Below are 17,677 nucleotides of genomic sequence, written 5' to 3' on the forward strand. Positions count from 1 at the left end.
CACCGATTAATGGCAAATTGAATCAGCTATGTGCAGCAATTTTTTCTATTACGTAAGTATACAGTATAACTTTGTATAATGCACATATCTACTTTTCATTCAAAATTGGTTTGTGTCTGGTTGAAATTGGTCACTGCTACCTATAGTGAACATCATTATTTTTTTTATTGTTGTTGTGGTAGGTTTAATCAAATACTAAACCATTTTTGATGTATTAAAAAAAAAATTGAATATTAATTTTAATTATTTATTTATTTTTTCTTGTGGACAGGAACGACGATCCTGGTGCGGTGGCGGTCCATGAGGGACCGCTATAAGAAGGACTATAACAAGGAGGTCAAGCGCCCAAGTGTTTCATGAGCGAGCCAAAAGTGGCCGTACCGGTATGCGGCCGCATTAGGTTTTCTCCGTCGAACCCTACAGCTGCGAAGGCAAGCTCTAATGTTTATAATAATTATGAATGTTAATCTCCAATCTATGTGTGTGGCCAAGGCAGACTGTCATTTGACACTCTGTCCGTGACATCCACATATAGTTCTCTATTTTTTCATTAATAATTTTTTTTGTTTCCTTTACAGCACATCTAGCAGTACTCGGGTGCACGAACCTCCTCGTGAAGTCCTTTCAGAGGCTGGAGCACCAGAGGTGGTCCCCGAAGAGCCGCCCACCGCGGGTCCCTCTCGTCCCACTCCAACAGCTGGTCGGGACCTCAATGTTCCCCTACCTGTGTCCTCTGGCGACTCAACAATGGCCACAATGGCACCACTTTTTGAGGCATTGATGCGTCGCCAGAGGACCAGTAGGAGCCGTCAGGCAGACTACGAGGATCTCACAAGGCTCGTTTACGAGTCCTTGATGGGATTCACCAATAGAGTTGCCGCTTTGGAGGACACAGTGTGACATCTGCAGGGGAGGGGGCGGTGCTGACGTCGAAGGTGGGTCCTGTGCATCACTATTGGTTATCGTTGCTCCCCGTGATGGAATGATTTACGCCCGACCAGCTGTTTGAGGCCGAAGACAGGTGGACAGTGTCTTGTGGCAAGTACAGCACCGCCCCACATCCTATCCACCGTCCATGCCCTATCCCCCATCTATGCCCTATCCCCCATTCATGTCCAATCCCCCATCACAACCTCACAACCTCAACAACCCCCTTCCCAAACTACCAATGGCCTTTTCCAACCTCCTCAGGTCTTTAAAAATGTCCAATCGCCAGTGGAGCGACACAAGTATGTGTCGCTCCTTTAGCGCGGGCAGATTTAACCTCACTGTACATAACAGGCCTGATGAAATCTACCAGCGCCAGTGGAGCAACACAAGTATGTGTCGCTCCTCTAGAGTAACATAGTAACATAGTACATAAGGCCGAAAAAAGACATTTGTCCATGCAGTTCGGCCTGTTATTCTGCAAGTTGATACATAGGAAGGCAAAAAAAAAACTGAGGTAGAAGCCAATTTTCCCCACTTTAGGGGAATAAAAAATTCCTTCCCAACTACAATCAGGCAATCAGACTAACTCCCTGGATCAACGACCCCTCTCTAGTAGCTATAGCCTGTAATATTATTACGCTCCAGAAATACATCCAGGCCCCTCTTGAATTCCTTTATTGTACTCACCATCACCACCTCCTCAGGCAGAGAGTTCCTTAGTCTCACTGCTCTTACCGTAAAGAATCCTTTTCTATGTTTGTGTGCAAACCTTCTTTCCTCCAGACGCAGAGGATGTCCCCTCATCACAGTCACAGTCCTGGGGATAAATAGATGATGGGATAGATCTCTGTACTGACCCCTGATATACTGTATTTATACATATTAATTAGATCTCCCCTCGGTCGTCTTTTTTCTAAAGTGAATGACCCTAATTTTGATAATCTTTCAGGGTACTGAAATACCTAGATCCTTTTCCATGTCAGTGTTACCGAGTGTTTTACTATTTAGTATGTACGGGTGACTTGCATTATTCCTTCCCATGTGCATAACTTTACATTTGTCAGTGTTAAACCTCATCTGCCACTTATCTGCCCAAGCCTCCAGTCTATCCAGATCACTCTGTAGTAGTATACTGTACTCTTCAGTGTTAATTACTTTACACAGTCTAGTGTCATCTGCGAAAATTTATATTTTACTATGCAAGCCTTCTATAAGATCATTAATAAATATATTGGAGAACAGGGCCCAATACTGACCCCTGAGGTACTCCATTAGTGACAGTGACCCAATCTGAGTGTGTACCACTAATAACCACCCTCTGTTTTCTATCCCTCAGCCAGTTACTTACCCACATACAGACGTTTTCTCCCAGTCCGAGCATTCTCATTTTATATACTAACATACAGTGTCAAATGCTTTGGAGAAGTACTCCTGGTATACAACATCCATTGATTCGCTGCTGTCAAATCTACAAACCGGATTCCAAAAAAGTTGGGACACTATACAAATCGTGAATAAATACTGAATGCAATGATGTGGAGGTGCCAACTTCTAATATTTTATTCAGAATAGAACATAAATCATGGAACAAAAGTTTAAACTGAGAAAATGTACCATTTTAAGGGAAAAATATGTTGAATCAGAATTTCATGGTGTCAACAAATCCCCAAAAAGTTGGGACAAGGCCATTTTCACCACTGTGTGGCATCTCCCCTTCTTCTTACAACACTCAACAGACGTCAACACTCAACAGACCAGTTTCTCAAGTTTAGAAATAGGAATGCTCTCCCATTCTTGTCTAATACAGGCCTCTAACTGTTCAATCGTCTTGGGCCTTCTTTGTTGCACCTTCCTCTTTATGATGCGCCAAATGTTCTCTATAGGTGAAAGATCTGGACTGCAGACTGGCCATTTCAGTACACGGATCCTTCTCCTATGCAGCCATGATGTTGTGATTGATGCAGAATGTGTTCTGGCATTATCTTGTTGAACAATGCAGGGTCTTCCCTGAAAGAGATGACGTCTGGATGGGAGCATATGTTGTTCTAGAACCTGAATATATTTTTCTGCATTGATGGTGCCTTTCCAGACATGCAAACTGCCCATGCAACACGCACTCATGCAACCCCATACCATCAGAGATGCAGGCTTCTGAACTGAGCATTGATAACAACTTGGGTTGTCCTTGTCCTCTTTGGTCTGGATGACATGGCGTCCCAGATTTCCAAAAAGAACTTCGAATCGTGACTCGTCTGACCACAGAACAGTCTTCCATTTTGCCACACTCCATTTTAAATGATCCCTGGCCCAGTGAAAACGCCTGAGCTTGTGGATCTTGCTTAGAAATGGCTTCTTCTTTGCACTGTAGAGTTTCAGCTGGCAACGGCGTATGGCACGGTGGATTGTGTTCACTGACAATGGTTTCTGGAAGTATTCCTGAGCCCATTCTGTCATTTCCTTTACAGTAGCATTCCTGTTTGTGGTGCAGTGTGGTTTAAGGGCCCGGAGATCACGGGCATCCAGTATGGTTTTACGGCCTTGACCCTTACGCACAGAGATTGTTCCAGATTCTCTGAATCTTCGGAGATGCAAAGTCTTTGCAATTTTTCGCTGGGTAACACCTTTCTGATATTGCTCCACTATCTTTCTGCGCAACATTGTGGGAATTGGTGATCCTCTACCCATCTTGGCTTCTGAGAGACACTGCCACTCTGAGAAGCTCTTTTTATACCCAATCATGTTGCCAATTGACCAAATTAGTGTTAATTGGTCTTCCAGCTCTTCGTTATGCTCAAATTTACTTTTTCCAGCCTCTTATTGCTACTTGTCCCAACTTTTGGGGGATTTGTTGACACCGTGAAATTTTAATCAACGTTTTTTTCCTTTAAAATGATAGATTTACTCGGATTAAACGTTTGATCTGTCATCTACGTTCTATTACAAATAAAATATTTACATTTGCCATCTCCACATCATTGCATTCAGTTTTTATTCTCAATTTGTTTAGTGTCCCAACTTTTTTTGGATCCGGTTTGTAGAACTTACCTCCTCATATAAACTGATTAAATTAGTTTGGCATGACCGATCCCTCACAAAGCCATGCTGATATGGCGTTATTTGCTTATTTCCGTTGAGATGCTCTAAGATAGCATCTCTCAGAAAACCTTCAAACTGTTTACCCACAAACAGATGTTAAACTTACCGGCCTATAGTTTCTAGGCTCTGTTTTTGGACCCTTTTTGAATATTGGCACCACATTTGCTATGCACCAATCCTGTGGGACATTCCCTGTTAGTATAGAGTCCGCAAATATCAGAAATAAGGGTCTGGCTATGACACTACTTGATTCCCTTAGGATACGGGGGTGTATGCCATCCGGTCCTGGCGATTTGTCTATTTTAATCAGTTTAAGTCGCTGTTGTACTTCTTCCTGGGTCAGACAGGACACTTTTAATGGGGAATTTATTTTTACATTCTGCATTTCATCAGAATACATTGGAGAAAAAAATATTTAACAGCTTTGCTTTCTCCTCTTCGCTCTCTGCGACTCCCCCCTCATTACTCTTTAAAGGGTCGGCACCTTCAGATTTATACTTTTTAACATTTATATAATTAAAGAACATTTAAGGGTTAGTTTTACTATCTTTGGCAATTAATCTCTCGGTCTCTAGTTTGGCCGCTTTTTTTATTTTTTTTTACATGTTCTATTTTTTTCCTTATAGTTTTCCTTATACTTGTGTTGCTCCTCTAGCGTGCGCAGATTAAACCTCACTACATAACAGGCCTGATAAAATCTACCAGCGCCAGTGGAGCGACATGTATTAAGGCTGGTTACAGCCTGTATTTGTGGGCGGGGCTGCTGGCTATATCTTTCCACGCGACCTCCCCCTGAGGACGGTCGCTTCATGCTGCTCTTTCTTGGTCCGGTCCGTCACTTCCGGTTCACGGCCACGTCACTTCCGGGTAAGTCTCGGCTCTCTAGGCTTCCCCAGCTGGGGGCAGCGTTCGTCCGCCGTCCGGCCGGGCCTGGCCAGTCTTCCTCTCCCCTCCAGCTCCGGGGGAGCCTCCTCGCTACAGGTGTGTTTTCTTGTCCGCAGTAGGGGTTCGGCGGGACCGGCACCCACGGCGCTTCAGGTGGGGCGGACCGTTCCGCTGGGCTCAGCCTGCTCCTCAGTTCCCTAGCAAACCGGCTTGTTTGGGCATACACGGAGCTGCAGTATCTGGCAATAATACCAGTCTGCTGGAATGAATGGAGGTATTTGTTTAGGGAAACGTTTTCTGTGGATCATAAAGCGCTCTGATTGCCTTCTGTCTACCCACGTTCTCTTTTTCTTCTTCTTCTTCTTCCAATTTTAAATGCGTGATTAAATCCTATTTAAAAAGAGTAATATAATCTTTAATATGCTACAGAATAGGTATTGCAAGGTTCACCTTTTATCAGCCTCATTCTGTGTTTTTTTGTTCATTCGTTGTACAACCGTATAACAGCGTCTGATTAACCAAAAAGGTTCATATCTCTCTTGTTAAAAATTGCCTTTAATACACAATGTGGGTGGAGGCTGCAGTCCTATCACGTCAGCCGGGGATACTGATGCCGCTTCTGCCCTACATGTGGGCAGCCACAGACGTGGAGCTGTATGGCGAGATTTATCAGTGTGTGTATGCCAGTTGTACATTGTGGAGCATGATGTTCAGAATGATGTTCACTCCGGTGGGCGCTGTGGCCTCCTCAAAACTTAGAAGCTCCGCCTGCTTCATTATTGCAGCTCAGCTCCATTCATTTGAGTGAGACTGAGCTGCGCTTTGGCCACGTGACCAATGAATGTAATGTCAGAGGTAGAGGCCTAAGTACCCACCAGGGTGACACAGCCTCTTTAACAGCTGTTTGGTGTGGGTACAGGCTATGCACATGCCTGTGACATCTGTTGTGCTGCCCTCCTGTGCACATATACATCTCACCGCAGGTCATTCCACCCTCCTGAGAACTTGGTTATAGCGCAGTGGTGTGATGCCACGCTCCTGTGCACACGTGTGCGGCACCCCTATCTTGTACCACCCTCCTGGGCACATTACACGGCTTAGCGGTGTTGTGCCACCCTCCATGCTCGGGTACCTGGCACAGCTGTCTCGTGCCGCCCTCCTGTGCACATGCGTGTGGCACTGCCATGTTTTTCCGCCCTGCCACGTGTATGGGGGAGGGCGCGATAACCCTTAAACGGGCCCTTCCTTTCTCAGGTGCAGCGGCTGTTTTCCGGTTGTCTTATGTGCCATTTCGGGCTCGGGGCTGTCTTCATGAGCTTGTTGTCTTTATCTAGGTGCTGATAAATTTTTCCAAAATGAATAGGGCTGCAGTACCGTCTGATATCCAGTCTTCCGGTTCGGCCAAGTTGCTGCTCAGCTTCCCGAATTTCTTCAGGTATCACGCACATGTCATTTTGTCCGTTTTCCATGCTTCTTGTCTCACTCTCACACTTCATCTGCAGTCTCCCTGGATCACCCAGGCTCGTTCCGTCTCTGTCATCCTGGATCTCCCAGGTACACGCTGTCTCTGGTACACGCTGCCTCTGTCATCCTAGATCGCCCAGGCCCACTCTGCCTCTGTCATCCTGGATCGCCCAGGCCCACGCTGCCTCTGTCATCCTGGATCGCCCAGGCCCACGCTGCCTCTGTCATCCTGGATCGCCCAGGCCCACGCTGCCTCTGTCATCCTTCCTTGCTCCCCGTCCACGGTCCTCCGTTCCCCCATCTTCTTTCTCTTCCTGTCTCTCCTAAAGCGGTGTCTATTAAAATAATAAGAATAAAATCTAATTGGTACAAGTACTTCTTCAGTACACCGGACCTGGGGGCATCTCCAACTGTAATCAGGTATATTTGCATGTATTGTTTTCTATTTTTCATTTATTTCACAGTGCATTTCAGCCGAGGAGCCATGGTTGGCATCAGTTGGCAGGCACGGGGCTTGCCGGCCTGTTTTTCCATTCCGGTGGGAGTGGGCTGGTCCTGCTTCTGCTGGGGGGAGAGTTCAAGTATGAAGACAGAGAGGGGAGGGAGCGTATGCCAGAGCTTCTATTCCTGGGAACAGAACATAAAAAAATAAAAAAAAAGTGTAGCTAACTCCATGAAGGTTGTCTTAGTAGTGGGGTTTAGTTGCCGTGCTATTTTCCGGTTTCCTAATGTACCATTTTGGGCACTCTTTTCTTAAATCAAACAGGGCTGCGGTACTGTCTGATATTCAGTCCTCCCGATCAGCCAAGTAGCCGCTCATCAGCTTCCCGAACTCTTCAGGTATCATGCATACCTCTTCTGTCTGTCTTCCCTGCTTCTTGACACACTCTCACGTCATCCGAAGTCCCCTGGCGGGTCCGCCCAGGCTCGCTCTACCCCTGTCATCCAGGATCGCCCTTGCCCGTTCTGTTGTCCTGGGTCGCCCAGGCTCGCTCTGTCTCTGCCATCCTGGATCGCCCAGGCTCGCTCTGTCTCTGCCATCCTGGATCGCCCAGGCTCGCTCTGTCTCTGCCATCGTGGTTCGCCCAGGCTCGCTCAGCTCCTGTCATCCTGGATCGCCCAGGCTCACTCAGCTCTTGTCATCCTGGATCGCCCAGGCTCGCTCCGCCCCTGTTATTCTGGATCGCCCAGGCTCGCTGTGTCTCTGCCATCCTGGATCGCCCAGGCTCGCTCTGCTCCTGTCATTCTGGTTCGCCCAGACTCGCTCCGCCCCGTTCATCCTGGATCGCCCAGGCTCGCTCCGCCCCTGTCATCCTGGATCGTCCAGGCGCGCTCCGCCCCTGTCATCCTGGATCGCCCAGGCTCGCCCTGCTCCTGTCATCTTGGATCGCCCAGGCTCGCCCTGCTCCTGTCATCTTGGATCGCCCAGGCTCGCCCTGCTCCTGTCACCCTGGATCGCCCAGGCTCGCTCTGCCCCTGTCACCCGGGATTGCCCAGGCTCGCTCTGCCCTTGTCTTCCGGGATCGCCCAGGCTCACTCTGCTCCTGTCATCCTGGATCGCCCAGGCTCGCTCTTCTCCTGTCATCCTGGATTTCCCAGGCTCGCTTTGCTCCTGTCATCCTGGATCGCCCAGGCTCGCTCTGCTCCTGTCATCCTGGATCGCCCAGGCTTGCTCTGCTCCTGTCATCCTGGATCGCCCAGGCTCGCTCTGCTCCTGTCATCCTGGATCGCCCAGGCTCGCTCTGCTCCTGTCATCCTGGATCGCCCAGGCTCGCTCTGCTCCTGTCATCCTGGATCGCCCAGGCTCGCTCTGCTCCTGTCATCCTGGATCGCCCAGGCTCGCTCTGCTCCTGTCATCCTGGATCGCCCAGGCTCGCTCTGCTCCTGTCATCCTGGATCGCCCAGGCTCGCTCTGCTCCTGTCATCCTGGATCGCCCAGGCTCGCTCTGCTCCTGTCATCCTGGATCACCCAGGCTCGCTCTGCTCCTGTCATCCTGGATCGCCCAGGCTCGCTCTGCTCCTGTCATCCTGGATCGCCCAGGCTCGCTCTGCTTCTGTCATTCGGGATCGCCCAGGCTCGCCCTGTCTGTCATTCGGCATCGCCCAAGCTCACTCTGCCTCTCTCATCCTGGATCGCCCAGGCCCACGTTGCCTCTCTCATCCTGGATCGCCCAGGCCCACGTTGCCTCTCTTATCCTGGATCGCCCAGGCCCACGTTGCCTCTCTCACCCTGGATCGCCCAGGCCCACGTTGCCTCTCTCATCCTGGATCGCCCAGGCCCACGTTGCCTCTCTCATCCTGGATCGCCCAGGCCCACGTTGCCTCTCTCATCCTGGATCGCCCAAGCTTGCCCTTCCGCTGTCATCCTGGACCGCCACTTTACCAACTACCCAGTGCCTTCCCGGCTCGCTCAGGTCATTTAACAGCCCAGCTCCTGCCTGAATCACTCTGGCCCTTGTTACTTCCCGTGTCGGTCGGTTCAATTAACTATTTCCCCCCTATAGCGTGGGTAGTCTTTTTGCCCACTTATTCAGGCCTACCCCGCGCTGGCTCCGGGCACAGTTCAGCCAGATGGATCATGGAGGGTGATAGGCATCCCTCCCGACTTCACGCCAATGTACACCTCAGCCCCTGCCACAAGTATTAAGGCTGGTTACAGCCTGTATTTGTGGGCGGGGCTGCTGGCTATATCTTTCCACGCGACCTCCCCCTGAGGACGGTCGCTTCATGCCCCACCCTCCCGACCCTTCTTTCTTTCATTCCACTCTCTTGGGTGGCCCACTTATTCAGGCCTACCCCGCGCTGGCTCCGGGCACAGTTCAGCCAGATGGATCATGGAGGGTGATAGGCATCCCTCCCGACTTCACGCCAATGTACACCTCAGCCCCTGCCACAAAAATATGTGTTGCTCCTCTAGCGTGGGCAGATTTATTAACCTAACTGTACATAACAGGCCTGATAAAATCTACCAGCGCCAGTGGAGCGACACAAGTATGGGCCAGATTTAGGCCTCATTCACACGACCATTGTTTGCTTCCGCGTCCGTTCCACCGATTTTAACGTTTCAGGTGCGGACCCATTCATTTCTATGGTGCCATTGAAAATGCGGATAGTGCACTGTTTGCCATCCGTGTCCGTGAACCGTGGTTCCAGTCCGTCAAAAAAATATACCCTGTCCTATTATTTCTGTGGAAACGGTTCGGGGACCCATTCAAGTCAATGGGACCGTTAAAAAATGCATTGTCATCCATGTCCGCCCGTCTGTGTCCGTTTTATTCCTATAATTTGCATGGCAAACCTGTCTTAGACTTTTTTTTACATTCCTTTATGTCTGGTGGTCCTCCAAAAATAAAGGAAGAGACACAGAAACGGATCACAGAACAACGGAACCCCATTTTGCGCAACGGAACACAACAATAGTCACATGCATGAGGCCTTAACCTCACTAAATAACAGGCCTGATAAAATCTACCAGCGCCAGTGGAGCGACACAACTATGCGTTTTTTTAAATCTAATCTGCGGCTTGAATACGGTTTCAGAAGATTTCCACACATTTGGAAGGCCTCATCACCAACCAATACAAACGGCATGGGTGGGGCATCAGTACCTGGCAGTGGTTGAGGCAGAGGAAAATCAAATTGTCTGTTATATAGACTACGACCCATATATGAATTTTTAAATACCATTGAATCGTTGGTGCGTCGATAGGCCCCTATGTCGACGGCAACAAAACGATATTGGGCATCTGTGGTGGCTATTAGTATTATTGAAAAATATTTATTTCTTGTAGTTGAAAAACTCTGATCCGGTTCCTTGGGGCTTGATAATCTGAATATGTTTCTCGTCTACCGCACCTATGCAGTTGGGAAACTGACAAACGTCCCAAAAATTTTCATCATGCAGTTGATCCCACAGAACACTGCATGTCTCCTTCACAATTATGGAGACACTTGATATGCCAAGGCGACATTGAAAATGGAGTGAGCTGAAACTTTCTCCACTTGCCAGAAACCAAAAAAATAAAAAATATTAGGGTATTAGATTTTCAAATAACATAATATACAAGGTATATCAATCGGACGCAATTCTATGGGACCTTATTTCAATATTTTTGTTTGGACAAGATTTTTTATGTGGCCAATATAATTATTTTGAAAAAACAACGATAACGTTATCTTCTCCATGGTGACCGATATTGATCACAGTTCATTCTACATCATTAATAACCATTGTATGGATTTAAACTTTAACATACAAGATGTAGAAGTAAAAATAATAATGCTGAGCATCAATTGTGGCCAAAATTATGCACTTTGTACAGTGATCCCAGAAAAACTTTGCAAATTTGAGTTAAACAACATTTATGGTTTCACACTACCTAAAAGATCATCTTTAAAAAATGTATACAGAAATTAATTTGTACTATATATAATGAGTATGTACTTTACCTTATGGTCAACAATAGACGTTCTGCTGGGGAAACACAGCGGCGGAAAGTGGTGTCTTGTCTTTGAATGTGAGGTGACACACGTTGTAACAGATCATCAAAACTTTCTACGGTCATCTGTAAGTAATTCAATAATTTTTCAGGATAATCCCTCAATTCAGGAAGCAGAGTTTCAAAAACTCCCCTTCTTATTCTTGCAGAGGTTATTGGATGCACCCAATAGCGACGCTTACGACGCTGTCTGGCTCAAAGACGTCTTCTCCAGCATGAAACCTGAATTAGAGCCTGAAATCCAAAACGAATATGGTCGGGCATCATCTTTGCAATCTGCAGAAGGAACCTCTGAGTGGTAAGTGACCTTCAGTTGTCTTTTATAGCCACTGTAGTATTTGCTTAACAGATTGCATCTTTTTCTCTCAAAAATTTGAATACAGGATCCGTCTTTCCGTTCAAAAACTGAATAAAACAGACGGATCTGCTATTACGACGTATCCGTCAAAAGGTGTCTACGGTATGCAACGGATTGACGGATCTGGCTTGAATTTCCATCGACGAAACGACGGATCCGTTGCATGAAAAATGTCGGGTAATGTTCATTTTGACGGATCCGGCAGGCAATTCCGGCGACGGAACTGCTTGCCGGATCACTCTGCCGCAAGTGTGAAAGTAGCCTAAGTCAACAATTATGCTTAGAAACAGATCATTAATATCCTTGTCATCTATGTGAAATAAATAAAAGGTTTCAGAAAGCACTATTTCTTCATAGTACTGTATTTGAAATAAGCAATTATAATATTTGATAAATCCTGCATCTGCAAACAACAAGCTTTTTCAGTACAATGATTGCTCCTGAGATGCCCTGTGGAAATTAGACTACAATAGTTATTATAGTCTAAAAATACCATAAGCACTTTATAGGACATTTACACAATATTAAAGTTGACTTTTGAAGCTTATGACAACAGAAAAATCATTAAAAAATAACAAAGGTACATATTATTTCCTTGAACAAGCAGCAAATCAGGCTCATGTGAAAATGCCATAGTCATTCTTATTTTTTAGAATTTGTAGGCTAGAGATGAAAGTTTTCCAAGAATAAGGTGTGCAGTACATTGTTATTACTAATTCAAAAGTCTTAGGTAGATAGTTAAAGGATAGTTAAAGGGGTTGTTCCATCTCAGCATCGTATGGCTGTGAATAGGAGAGCAAACAGGGTAGCACAGCAGGCTGCACTGATCTGTAACTGAGTATCTCCCATTCACTCCTATAGGAGTTATGGAAACAGTGGAGTATTGACTGTTCAGCTGTTTCTATAACTCTCCCCAGGCCAGAACATACTTTGGGGTATTCTTATTTTGGTTATGGAAGCCCAAGATGGGCGGGATAACCCCTTAAATAGCTTGAATACTGTATAGAACCCAGAGATCACCATTCTGTTTATTTAATTTACAATGAAAACCTGTATTTAATGAAAGATACCGATTTTTGAGTGTCAGAAAAAAGCAGAAATAACACAAAATAAGTAGAAAAAATTGACAAAAACCTCCAATGCTAAGTATAATGACAGCATCTGAGAAAGGACATCAGGGATTTTATGAAAATCAGCATACTATTGTCACCTGTCATCTGTCCAGGCTCCAGTGGTGAGATCTTCGGCGTGGCTGCGTCGGGAGAGACATGCTGCTAGGCCACGCCCACTGGTGATGCAACAGCATCATTAACAACTTGAGGAGGAGGCTAGCAGTGGGCTGATTGCTCAGCTGATCTATTCCTATGTGGAGCGTTCTGACTAATGGAGCGCTGAGTCATGACCTATCAGATTCTGATCCTAAGCTTCCGTGCTCTATTTAATCCCCTGCTGGCAATACACCCTTGCCAGTTATAGGTTTTCCTTGCTGTGCTCCAGCTGCTATTTAGCGGTTTGATTTGTTGCTATTGGATTTGACTTCGGCTTGACTTGGTACTGTATTGACCTCCCGGCTTTGACCTTTTCCTGCGCAACCTCTGTCTGTGTATTTGTCTGTTCTGGGTTCCAGTTGTGAGAACAGGTCCCTGCAATTTTTACCGCGGGTATTTGTTTTGATTCCTTGCGCTTACTAGCATAGGGACAGTCGACCAGCTGTGGACTTGTCACTTAGGGCTTGCTCTACAATTAGGCAGGGACAGTTGGTTGGGTGCAAGTTAGGGCTCACTGTGTATGTGTGTTTCCCTGCCTACTGTGCTGACAATTATTGAACCAGGCATACTACCTGGTAGGGTTGATCATGCTAAATAAAACAATATATTTCTTTACTCTGTGCCTGTCAGCGATGATGAGATATATCCACATATAAATTAGCATTTGGAACACTGATGATTGACAGGGAATGACAACTTGTCTTGCCCTGTCTCCTGAGCCTGCACTGTGGCTAGGGTGGCCAGATGTCCGGTTTTAGGCCGGACAGTCCGGTTTTCAGGCTTCCTGTCCTCCATCCAGTGTAGAGCCTGGACAGACACAGGGATGTCCATCCTTTCAGTAGCTCATGCTCAGACAGCAGCATTGCGCTGTGTGAGCGTGAGCTGCAACAACTAACTGATGCTTCTTTCACCCCCAGTCAGTCACTAGAGCCGCAGACATGGCTCCCTGTGGCTGACTGAGGGAGAGAGAAGCACCTCGGCTGCCCCCGGTTCACCTCCCTTCTTCCCTCTCCTCCCCCTGTTTTTTTTCCGGGTGGCAATGGGTGCGTGGCTTCACAGATGCGGGGGCATGGCTTAATCGAGGTAGGCATGGCTTGGGTCGTGGCCGGGGAGGTCTGGCTATCTTGGGTGAAGCCAGTGACCACCCTAAATGTGGCTCACCAACTCTGTGCCTGTGCTATAGATCTGCTTCTGCTTGCAGATCCATAGTGTGCAGGCACCGATGACATAATTGAACCCAGAAGTGGAGGCACTGTTGGCTTCAAGCAGGTGTAAATACAGGTTCTCCATCTGATTCACTTGAATGGGATGGAGTGTAACTACAACTGCTCCTTCCCATTCAAGAGAATGGGATGGAGGGTCTGTATTTACACCTGCTCACCACTGCTATGCTCACAAAGCAAGTACTTTGACAATTAAAGTCAACTAGGTACATGTATAAACATGTTACCTGTCATTCTGCAGTTAAGACTCTGAAATTGTGATGTAGTGCAAGATCCATTGTATTACAGACTCCCACAATGCTGGCATCTAATGGTCCCCATTGGCAATATCTAGGTGTCCATTGTTAAAACAAAAGAAAGAGGGGACACTCCTTCTTTAATATCTTCATAGGGATAAGGACTAGTGTTGATCGCGAATATCGGCACTTTGAGAATTTGCGAAGATGTAGAATATAGTGCTATGCTATATCTCCGAAAGAGATCTCAAATGTTGGGCTATTGACCATATTCCCATGCCTAGACGTGGGGGCAACAGGGTGTTGATCCTTAGAAAAAGAGAGCTTTTTTGGATCTATACCCTCAACAGCTTGAGACCCAATGGGCTTAATGCGGATTACAATCCGGGGTTATATGCTAAGAGAAGCGGTTTGCCCCACAATTGTTATGTGTGCGATATGTGTCTACTTTTTGAGGGTACTTAGTGTACTATGAACACTATTAAGCCAGTTTCTTATTTTCATTCTCCTTCTTTTTTTCACAGACAAGAATGATGCTGCGGGTTGGAGAAGTGAAACGTACCCGATGTGTTCCGTATTTGCCTACATGCTTCCATGCAGTGTTTATGTTGTTTTTTGTTTTGGTTACACTTTTTTCATACTTTTTTCATACTTGGTGCATTACGCTATTTACTGTGTGTCCTGTATTGAATGTGTGTCCATTGGGAACTGTGGGCCTTTTAGTGGCATGCCTGCAGCATTCTTGTTGCTTGGTATATTGCTTCAAATGGCGCATTTGTGAAATGAGTTGCATCCTGTGTATGCATTCTCTTTTCTGTCCCTTATGGATACACAATCAGGTAAACGGCATTATTTCTGTTTTGCGCTACTCTGTTCATTATCAGGCTATGCGCACACACAGTGATCAATATTATTTATCTTCCTCCTGCTTGATTTAAGTGGTCCTTCATTGTCATCTTGCGCATATTCTCACCGTTATTTGTGAGGATATTACACTACATCGCGTCTATGATGCGGTCTATTGTCTGCGCTTTTTTCCCATTTGAGGTTTTTACCACTTCCAAGATGGCCGACATAGCTTTTTACACTTATGCGCCGGCTACGCCATTTGAGGAAGTTACATCTTGCTCCTCACGCGACTTGGCGCCTGCGCCCTGCATCCATCTGAACGCCGGAGTGGCGGTGTTCGATATGTGTGGCACGGATGGCGACACTGGGTATGTTATCGCTCCTCCTCCCTTTGGCAGCATCGTTTTGTCCCTCCCACTTAATATACACCTTATTATACACCTGATATGTATTGATTAATTAATTTATCTTTATGCACTTTTTGCGATCATGCATTTACTATATAATGTATTTGATATATATTATCGATTCATCCTTGTATCTTACACTGCTATATCTATATTTTTATGTTGTACATATGCACTATTTGCACTTTATTGTACTTGGTTGTTAATTGATTACATTGTGATGTCATAGGGGTTGGCCTATATATACCCCCTTTTGTATTGTGTTCATTGCTTGAAAAAGGCTCTTGTATGAGCTGAAACATTGCCATCCACATGGGTGATTAAACACCACTAGCTTTTACTTGGAGTGCTGTCCGTTTTTTCATCTTCTATTGATGGGGTAAGCTGCTACATCCCTGGACATAACACCCTCCTTGTGTTTTCTTCCAGTGCCGCCATTGTTTTCTTTTCTATATACAGTATAACTAAATATATATCATTTCAACGTTTCCCTGTTGGCTAATGGCGTCAACCTAGATAAGTGTGAGTCAGGAATAAAATAAATTACAATTAATTTCAAATCACTAGGGCAAAATGTCCGGACACGCTATGGGAGGGTAGGCACTTATGAATACTGTAACAGTGTTTATTAAGTCTGGTACATATAGATTGAGTAGTCAAAACCATGTATTGGAGCTGGCAGCTGCAGGATAATACGTAAATGACATAGATACTCCCACTTGACAGGTGATACCTGATAGTGAAGGATTGTCTGATGGAAAAATAAAAATATGTGGTGTTCCTATCCAGAAGGGTTGTGTAGCAAACACACTCAGAACCATTACATCTAAAGCACCCCAGTGATACTGTGAATCCTAGATATTGGGGGAAATGTTCTGACATGGTCTCAAAGCACTAGGTTCTAGTACTCTCTTTAGGTTCAATGCCCTTCTAAAGGTGACACCAGGTCGGGTTGGCAAAACATTTTTGAGGATAGGATCCCCCATTAATATGTACCAATATTTTTGTAGGATACTCTTAATCCCCTTATGTGAGTAGTTATACAGTATGTAGTGAGAAATCTGTACCTGAATTTTCTAGGGGTGGCTGGGTGTATAGCTGGTTTGAGACAAATTGAGAATGAGTGTCCCTTTTTTGTAAGCAGAGTGAACAATACTTTTCGGATACCCTTTAGTGAAAAAGCATTTTTTTATTATATTTGACTGAGCAATAAAGTCCTTGTCATTAGAACATTTATGGAATATTCTATCGAAGTAGCTATAGGACAAATTTCTGAGCTATGCAGTATAATGATCACTGGAATATTCAATGTAACTGGAGGAGGGGGAGGTACAGTGGTTATGGACCATACCCTTTATGTGGCTGAGGCTTTCAATATTCCTTTCAATACTGAATATTACATTCTAATCACAGAGGATCCCTCCCTTGCAACAGTATCCTGGATGACTATAATGCTCTCATTAGGTGGGCTGTGAGTAGTGATGGACGAACATCGGCCGGGACTAACGCGCGTTCACGATCAAATGTTTGCGAACCACATTCACTTTGATGGCAGGCAAACCTGAAAAACCTTCAGGTCAAATTTTCAGCCAGCAAACACTTACTAGAAGTACACAAATGGTCCCACAACATGGACAGTAATATGCCAGAGAGGGATAATTGGCAAAAATTCCCACAAAAAATATGTATTTTAATCAGAGGCCATTTTCATGCGTCTTAAAGGGAAACTCTCAAAAATGTGCCCTGCCGGAGCCTAGGAATCAGTTTAATGTATACAAATGTGCAGCACTCCACGTTTTTGTATCCTGCAGTGTCCATAAAAAAAATGCATACAGTACGTTAACGTAAATTTTCTACCATGGAACTGTATGGTGAACGGTAGTGTTGATCATGAATATTCGAATTGCGAGTTTTTATCGCTGCTATCGGCACTTTGTGAATTCGAGAATATATTCGTAATTTCGAATATTCGAGATTTTGACTATAGGAGTAGTGTTGATTGCAAATTTTCGTAATGCTAATTTTTATCGCAAATTTTTCTATCGACGATTTCCGCAATCAAGAAAATAATGACTGGAGATAACGAATTCTCGAATTCGCGAATATATGGTGAATATTCACCCAAATATTCGCAAAATATCACAAATTCGAATATTGCCCCTGCCGCTCATCACTAGTGAACGGACGCCACTGTACGGCATCAGTCTGAGGCATCTGTTAACGCATACATTTTTGGTATGCATTAAATGGATGGCAAAAATAGGATGTGAACCCAGCCCTAGTGTCAGAATAAGCACCAGTACACAGCAGAGCAGTGTGGTGGAGAGGGGAGGCCGCAATGTACTGACAGAGCACTACCTGGTCCTGGTGGTCAGGGATGCGGACCGTGTTTCCCAAGGATCATTTTCTACTGGGAAATACAGTACACAGTATAATACACTATAATCTATATAATATAAAGA

This window comes from Bufo gargarizans, chromosome 1, assembly GCF_014858855.1.
Source record: "Bufo gargarizans isolate SCDJY-AF-19 chromosome 1, ASM1485885v1, whole genome shotgun sequence".
Lineage (NCBI taxonomy): Eukaryota > Metazoa > Chordata > Amphibia > Anura > Bufonidae > Bufo > Bufo gargarizans.